The 8,057-nt window shown below is 38.6% G+C and overlaps 1 pseudogene; it reads right to left on the bottom strand.

Moving 5' to 3' along the window:
* Window positions 1-1,690: 1,690 nt before the first annotated feature.
* Window positions 1,691-6,942, bottom strand: LOC122917951 (annotated as a pseudogene).
* Window positions 6,943-8,057: the final 1,115 nt, after the last annotated feature.

The following is an 8,057-nucleotide window of genomic DNA, read 5'->3' as shown; positions in this document are numbered from 1 at the left end:
AACACATTATTAACTGTAGTTGCCTTGCTGTATATTATATCCTGTTGACTTATGTAGTTTTTATTTATTTATTTTTAAGTAATCTCTATACCCAACATGGGGCTCAAACTCATGACCCAGAGATCAAGAGTTACCTGCTTTTCTGACTGAGCCAGTCAGTGCCCCATGACTTATTTATTTTATAACTGAAAGTCTGTAACTTTAGACTCCTGTCACCCATTTCACTTAGCCTAATGCAATATTTCTTTTCTTCATGGTGGAATGATATTCCATTGTAAATATATACCATATTTTCTTTATCCATTTATCTGTTGATGGACACTTAGATTGTTTCCATATCTTGGCTACTGTAAATAATGCTGCAGTGAACATGGAGGGGGCAGGCACATTTTCAAGGTAATGTTTTTGTTTTCAGATAAATATGATAAATCATATGGCAGCTCCCTTTTTCACTTTTTTGAAGAATCTCCGTACTGATTTCCGTAGTCATTACATCAGTGTACATTAACCCAGAAGGGCACAATGTTTCTCTTTTCTCTACAGCCTTGCCAACACTTGTAATTTCTTGTCCTTTTTTTTTTTTTTTTTTTTTAAGATTTTACTTATTTGAGAGAGAGAAAGTGAGAAAGAGAGAGCATGAGTAGAGGGAGGAACAAAGGGAAAGGGAGAACCAGACTCCCCGCTGAGCAGGGAGCACGACACGGGACTCAAGGGATCATGAGCCCCCCAAGTGTCATTCTGTCCTTTTGATGATGGTTATTCTAACAGATGTGAAGTGGTATCTCATTGTGCTTTTGACTTGCATTTCCTTGATGACTGGTGATGTTGAGCATCTTTTCATATACCTTTGGCCATCTGTTTGTCTTCTTAGGAAAAAACTCTATTCAGATCTTCCGCTCATGTTTTAACTGAATTTTTTTTGTTTGCTTTCTATTGAGTTGTGTAAGTTCTTTACACATTCTGGATATTAACCCCTTATCATATAAATGATTTGCAAATATTTTCTTCCATTCAGTAGGTTGATTTTTTATTTTATTGATTATTTCCCTTGCTCCTCAGAAGCTTTTTAGTTTGATGTAGTCTTATTTATTTTTGCTTTTATTGCCTTTGCTTTTGGTGTCAAATTAAAAAAATCACCATCAAGACAAATGTCAAAGAGCTTACCACCTATGTCTCCTTCTAGATGTTTTATGGTTTTGTTTTACATTCAGGTCTTTAATCCATTTTGAGATAATTTTTTGTGTGTGTTGTAAGATAGTGCCCAGTTTCATTCTTTTGTGTGTTGCTGTCCAATTTTCCCAACAACATTTATTTAAGAGATTATCTTTTCCCCATTCTATATTCTTGGCTCCTCTGTCATAAATTAGTTAACATTGGGGCACCTGGGTGGCTCAGTCAATTAAGCATCCAACTCTTGATTTCAGTTCAGGTCATGATCTCGGGGTGGAGGGACTGAAGCCTACTTTCGGTTCTACACTAGGCATGGAGCCTGCTTCTCTCTCCTTCTCCCTCTGCCCCTATCCACCCCCCTGCATGGCCTCTTTCTCTAAAATTAATTAATTAACTAACTAACTAACGTGTATGTGGGTTTATTTCTGGGCTGCCTACTCTATTCCATTAATCTGCGTGTCTGTTTTTAGTCCATTACCATACTGTTTTAATTCTTATAGTTTTGTAATGTAGTTTGAAATCAGGGAATATGGGTTCTCTCCACAGAGACTGGTGTGGGTCCATAGAAATGGTTGGTGGATTCTTGAAAGGAAGACTTGGTGAGCACATGTCTTTCCAGAGCTCAGGGGTAAGAATGCTGTAGGTCTTGGATATGACATTAAAGGTGTCCTTGGTGAAGTCATACAGGGTAGTGGTACAGCCCCTGGCCAAGGTGTGGCAGTCGTTGATGCTGGCCATCTCAGGCAAAGTGGCCTAGATGATGACAGTGTCTTGGGTTGGGGAGGGGGTGGTGGTGCAGGGCACCCACACAGAGCCACAGGGGCAGGTCTCCTTGCAAGCGATGGTGTGGGGCTTGCTGATCTCGTTCACCCAGTAGCATTACTGCACAGGATGATGGAAAGTGTAGCCAGATGTTGGCACCACGGATGGCAATGACTACCTCCTGGGAACACTTTATCCCCAAAACAACATGTCCATTGCAATCCTTAATGGTGGCAAATGTCTTGATCCTGGCCCACTGGCCAGCACAGGTCTGCTTTTACACTGGCATAATCTTCAACACCTGTGGAGTTATTCTTAGAAAATGTATTATAAACCCTCAGGGGTGACTAAGGAAGCAGCTGAAACAGGATCAGCGTTCCTGTTCTCCAGGTGTTGAATGCAATGGTCTGGAAGGAATAGGATCTCATCATCACCTGGGGGCAAGGCAGAGATGAGGAGCTATGAAAGAAAACTAACCCTTGGGCAGTTGCTAACATACATCCTCTTCCTCCTTTATCTCATAACCCACTCCTTCATTGTCCCCGGATAGGGGAGGGTGCAAGCTTGCTTTCGGGCTTCAAGATAATTGTTATCTCTTTGTATTTCTTCCCCATACTTTGATCCATCCTTGCTTTGCTGATTAAAAAACAAACAAACAAACCAAAAACCTAAAGAAAAGCTATGCATAGAATTCAGGGGCAGCTACTCTCCCTTGTAGAGGCAGTCCTGCACCACCCCTCAGATGGGTGTCCGAGAGCATTATTTCTAGGCATGACAACAAAAACTTCATCCTTGAGGGATACCTGGGGAAAAAGGCAAAGATCTCAAAATCCTTGATGGGCAAGAAGAAGAGCTAAATCCCCTCCACAGACTTGATCTTCCTGTCTTTGACGGAGCAGCCCAGTTTGGTGATAGGGATCCACTCCTTGTCCTCAGCCTTGACTCTGAGAGCTCCGTGGCCTCAGCCCTCGCTCCAGATGCCACTGCTGAAGCCCCTCTAAGCCACCACAGCCTGGAGGCCCTCTAGCGACTCTGGGACCCTCTGCAGCACTAACATCCACCATTTGGCATTTCTATTTTCCTTCCCTCCATCTCTATTGCTCTTTCCTTCCTAAAGAGTCTTAATTCTTCAGTTTTAACAGGGGAGGTGAGGTTGTCTTTTGCTTAAGTATATCACTCCGTACACTCTAGTCAGAAATAAAGCTTGTAGAAGAAAATCTCTATATAAGGATCTTTTTACCTTGTTTGCCCACCACAGGCTCATGATTCTTATTTGTAAGAGACATGAAATCCATCCAATTCACTTCATCTTTCATTAAATAAAACAGAGATTTGGGTAATTTCAGTGCTCTGTTTTCATTTTCTTTCTCTCTCCCCCCATTGCTGCCCCTACCCCATTTGCCTATTCAACTGATCCCGAAATGGGTTTAATTACTTATTTAATAGCTTTCATGATATTTGTGCTTAAAAACTCACAAGGGGGAAAAAAAGAAAGTGATTATAAACATTAGGAATACAAAACTTAAACAGAGTAAACCAGAATTTTGCCTCATGGGTGGCTTTATTGCTCCTGAGGCAGGTGAAGAAAATATGGGCTCATAGAGGTTCCTCACTCTTTGCTAAGGAATCCCTGTAGGCCCTTAGGGAAGACCACCTCTCCTTGCGCTTCACTGAATGCTACTTTTAGTCTAATTTTTTTTTAAATTCCTATGTTTTAATCTACCTTTTTTCAAGCTGAATCTAATAAACTGTTGGTAGTAGAAATAAAAGGCAGTCCTTAATTCAATCTTAATTCCCCAGAGATGTAAAAAGAAATTAAAGCAGGATCAGATGGAATTTAGTTCTTACTTTTTACAGTCACAAGAAACAAATGAGCCACTCCTGAGATAGTTTTAGATCAGATTTAGAACACCGAAGACCTTTTATATTTCCAAGAATTTTGCTTAGTTACTTTTCTGGGCAAAATTTCAGGATCTTGTAGCATATTTAAAACTCCCATGCCACCAATTTCATTTTCTTTTAGTTACTTAACAGACTTTTTTAAAAAAACGTGATGCCAATTCTTACTTGGCAGAATCTACATATCATTCCCAGCCAATTCTTCATTTTCACATATTCTTGGGATTAGAGTAAAATTGCCAGATTTAGCAAATAAAAATGCAGAATGCCCAGTTAAATTAGAATTTCAGATGAATAACAAATAATGTTTTAGTATATGTATGTTCCATGCAATATTGGGGCCATACTTATACTGAAAAATAACTCAAGTGACTTGAAGATTTCTTCAAGTCTTCTCTCTTAGTTCTGGAGGACAGAAGTCTGAATCAAGTCCCATCTGGGTCCCAGTCACTGCTAAGCCTGTAGGAGAGAATGCTTCCTTCCTCTTCCAGCTTCCAGGGGCTCAGGCATTCCTTGGCTTACAGCAGCATAACGCCAATTTCTACTTCTCTTTCCGTATCACATTCTCTAGTTCTTCAGATCTCTCTCTACCTTTACCAGGACATCAGTCATTGGATGTAGGGCTCATCCAGTTAATCAAAGATGATCTCATCTCAAGATCCTTAATTACATCACAAAGACCCTTTTTCAAATAAGTTAGCATTCATAGGATCCAGATATTAAGACATGAACGTAACTTCTGGAGGTCTGCCATTCAACCTGCCACAGAAGAGTATGGCCAAAACTCCAAACACCATCTGAGGTTGATAAATTCATGGGTCAAGTGTAAAATGTAATACGCCAAAGCCAAAAATGAAACTAATAAAGGTAAACCTGTATAAAGCTTTGTTTACCTGATTTTTCCATCATGGACACCAGATTTTTATTTGTAAGAAGTATATGAAATCCACCAATTTATTAAGTCACTTCTTCAATGAACTATTTGCTAAGCTCTTTTTACACATCAGTGTCCAAGAATCAGAGGTAAATCAAGCAATCTTAAGGAATACATTCTACTGAGGAGAAAATGGACCAATCAATAAGCAAACAAATAGGATTGTTACATAATTTAATGAGTGCTATGAAGGAAACAAACAAGGTGGCTGATAAAGCATAACCAGAAACAAGCCATGCTGCTTAGAGAGAGCAGTCATCAAAGGTTCTCAGAAGAGATGATATTTGTGCCGAGTGTCAAGAGATGAGCATAAGCCAGCCACACAACGATCCCCACAAAAAACTTCTTGGACAAGGAATAGTGGGTTGAAAGGTCTTAAATTGGGAAGGGATCACTGAGCTCTAGAAAAAGGTAAATGCTATAGTGGCCAGAACCTAGTGACCAGGCAAAAGCATAGTACAAGAATGGGGGTGGACAGACTAGAGCTTAGTCACTGCTATGTTTCTTTTTTTTTTTTTTAAGATTTATTTATTTATTAGGGAGAAAGAGTGAGCATGTGCACGAGTGGGGGCAGGTACAGAGGGAGAGAGTATCCCAAGCAGACTCCCTGCTGAGTGGGGAGTCCCATGAGGTATTCAATCCCAGGACTCATGAGATCATGACCTGGGGTGAAATCAAGAGTCAGATGCCTAATCAAATGAGCCACCCAGGTGCCCCATTACTGGGTCTTATGGCTCATGATGGGAAGTTTGGACTTTACTCTCTAGAAATGAGAAGACACCAATGGCTTAAGAAGAAGGATGATGAGATTTGGTTTATATATCTAAAATTCAGTGAGTGCTATGTGAGAAATGACAGTGAGGCAAGCAGACCAGTGAGGTTACTATAGTAGGCCAGGCAAGGAATGTAGAGTATTGTTAGGCCTATGGAAAATAATGGAAATCATTTGGAAGTCAAAATATCAGAACTCACTTATAGATTACACATTGGTGGTAGAAGACAAAAGAGGAAAAGATGACACCACCAATTACAGGGCATAAATTTTCCCAGTTAGAAAGTATATCACCCAGATTTTCTTGCAGTTCAATATGACCATGTAAGTTCTAGACAAGAGGATGTGAATGGAAGAGATATGAGCAATCTCTGGGTCACATCTGCAAAGAGAAGTTGAGCTTTCCTCCTCTTTCACTCTTCTAGGTGGCTGGGAAGAGGGACAAGTAAAGGAGCTGCTTTAGAGCTAGAGAAAAAAGTCACATGACGATGGCAAAGCCATCCCACTATCCAGCATTCTTGGATGGTCTCTGCCCTGGACTGTCTGCCTTCTTTATTTTCTGATATGTGAGAGAGAAGTTAAGATTCTACCTCGCTTAAACCCCCATACTTCAGAGGTTTGGTTACAGTAGCTCTCTTTATAACCTAATACTCTCCAAAATGGCTACAAGAATCCCAAACTCTCTCTCTCTCTAAACCTGAATGTTCTGTACATGTGTTCTTGCCTCCTGCCAAAACATGGGTTCTATTCTCTGTGATAATGAGGGCTGGAACATGTTGAAGGAAAGCCATGTTGGTGGAAAGAATTCTTTTCTCCATAGAGTCCAAAGTGAAAAGGATTTCCTGTTGCACAGTGTCATGATAGGTCTTGTACAATGCATTAAATATCACCTCAGGTACAGAAAATCGTGGTGTTAACTGTTCATATATTTTTTATTAAATAATGTGTTGATTATACAGGGGCATAACATTCAAGTTAAAATTTGTCATTTAAGAGTAGATATTTAACATCTGCCTAGGAATTCTGTTAAGAGCCTGCATGTCAGAACTTACAATATTAACTATAAAAAATTAACACTTAGTCAAAAAAAATTACATAATTTTTTTTGCACTTATATGCTACATTTATTTTTTCTTTATTCCTGGCTTAAAGTCTAACGTGAAATGAATCTTTTTGGTTAACTTTAGCTGCATTCAGAGTATATATTTATAGTTACTTTTCTATGGCTAGGATTTTATTATATTAGAAGTAAGCAAATTAGGGGCACCTGGGTGGCTCAGTCAGTTAAGCATCCAACTCTTGGTTTCTGCTCAGGTCATGATTTCAGGGTCGTGGGATGCAACCCCATGTCAGACTCCCCACTTAATAGGGAGTTGGCTTCTCTCTTTCTCCCTCTGCCCCTCCCCCTGCTTTCACTCTCCTTCTCTCTAAGGTAAACAAATATAATAAATCTGTTTAAAAAAAAAAAAAAAAAACACAGAAGAAGAAGAAGAGGTACCTGGGTGGCTCAGTTGGTTAAGTGACTCCTTTTAACTCAGGTTATGATCTTGGAGGCCCAGGATTAAGTGCCACATCAGACTCCCTTTTTCAGCAGGGAGTCTGCTTCTCCCCCTCTCATGCTCTCTCTCCCAATAAATAAATAAAATCTTTTAAAATTTTTTAAAAATTAAAAAAATCAAAAGCTAAAAAAAAGAAGAAGAAGAAAATAAGTAAATAATAAGTAAATAAGCACATACATGCAAATCTACTCCATCCCCGCTGTTAGGAGGGCGAACCATAAAAATAAGAATCATCCCTTTGAATACAAGGGAAATCACAACATTTAAGGTATATTCTGAGACTTTTTAAATCTGTTTTTTGGTTTTGGTTTACATTAGATTAAACTATACATAATGCTCTCTTGAATACTTGTAATTATTAAATATAATAAAATTCATAAACATAATTAAGATGTTTTAATTTAATTATGCCAGCATCAGACTAAAAATGAACCTTTAAGTATCTTTTTCAAGGAAAATGTTCCTCGAAGGAAAGTATCATGTTTAATTAATATTTGTTAAATATTACCTCATATTTAGACTTCATAGTTGAATAGGGCCTCTGTATTTTTATCAAATCTTTACAATAATCCAAACTATTATCATTCATCTTTTGTAAGATAAAAGCTTAATGAGGTTACATGGATTGCCCACATTCATCCATCTAGCAAATTGAAAAGCCTGGCCTTTTTCCAAGGTCTTCTAATTCCAAATTCAGTGCTCTTAAGACTCAGCACCCTCACTGGAGTCTAGAAAGAACCAGCACCTGCCACTCTAGATAATTTTTCATAAGCTAAACTAGATAATGCTATGCAATTACTGACTATATTTTCTATTTGTCGAGACCTTCTTAAATTATATACTGAGGAATTAAAATACATATAAATAGCAAGAATGAAAATACTAATTGTGTACTATGGACTTATAATATGTATAAATAGCAAAGTAACCATATATTCTTTGACTATACCAATCTTTATCT

This window comes from Neovison vison, chromosome 10, assembly GCF_020171115.1.
Source record: "Neovison vison isolate M4711 chromosome 10, ASM_NN_V1, whole genome shotgun sequence".
Lineage (NCBI taxonomy): Eukaryota > Metazoa > Chordata > Mammalia > Carnivora > Mustelidae > Neogale > Neogale vison.
This window is presented reverse-complemented; position numbering and strand designations above follow the sequence as displayed.